Below are 1,096 nucleotides of genomic sequence, written 5' to 3' on the forward strand. Positions count from 1 at the left end.
GGGAGATTTCCGGCGAACTCTAGCCACACCGTTTCCGCCGCTTAAACTAGTCGTTGTCCACTCCGTCGCTCTGGTAAGTTAAATGTCTTTGGCTTCGTCCGCTCCGTTGCTAAAAATAACCACCTTTACCTTTTTCTTTTTCAGATCTGAGCCGGCGACTTCTAGCGAACGGTGCTTATCTTCCAAATCTCTGCTTCCTGTCAGTCTCACGGCTTCTACTCTAGCGAGCGAACAAACTGTGTTTCATCTTTCCAGGGAACGAACGGTACTTCATCTCTCTATGTCTTCTCTCGTTTAACTAATAACCTAACTAGTTGACTTATATTCCTGTAACCTCTGTCTTAGTTTGTTAACTAACCTATTAGTTTCTTCTCTAATCCATTTTCTGCTTCCAGTCAGTCTACTTTAAGGTAGACATCATTGTTGATATGTAGACGTCTTTTTTGAATTGTTGTATACTGTTTTTGGCTTCCGTTGAAGGATGACAAATTTAGTTTGGTTAGATGGTTTCATATTCTCGATTTATTATAGAGTTTGGGTTATTAATTTAGTTTGAATGGTAGAATTCTCGTGTAGGCTTCATTTTGATTTATAGACTTCTCGGGTAGACTTCATTTTGCATTGTAGACTTCTCATGTAGACTTCATTTTGATTTATAGACTTCTCGGGTAGACTTCATTTTGCATTGTAGACTTCTCGTGTAGACTTCATTTTGAACTGTAGACTTCTCGTATAGAATTCATTTTGAATTGTAGACTTCTCCTGTAGACTTCTTTTATTCGTTTGTAGACTTCTCTTGTGTAATTTTTTTTGTTTGTGCCTTTTTGTTGCAGGTTTCAAAATGGATAAACTTGATTTCCCACAGAGGCTGTATAGTGTAGGCCAGGAACCTTTTCCGAATAAAAGCATTGCCTACTACAGCAATGACAGCAAGCCCTTCCCTGCTCTTAAAGAAGCACTCGAGGCAGATGAATGGGAGGAGCTCAAGAACTCGAGAGTAGGAGTGTTCTTAAAGTTCCACGAAATGAAGTTTGGATGGGCTTCAAGGCTGGTGCACTATATACTGTGTTTTCAGCTTGACTGCAAGAAGAAGTTT

This window comes from Brassica oleracea, unplaced genomic scaffold (assembly GCF_000695525.1).
Source record: "Brassica oleracea var. oleracea cultivar TO1000 unplaced genomic scaffold, BOL UnpScaffold01143, whole genome shotgun sequence".
Taxonomy (NCBI): Eukaryota; Viridiplantae; Streptophyta; class Magnoliopsida; order Brassicales; family Brassicaceae; genus Brassica; species Brassica oleracea.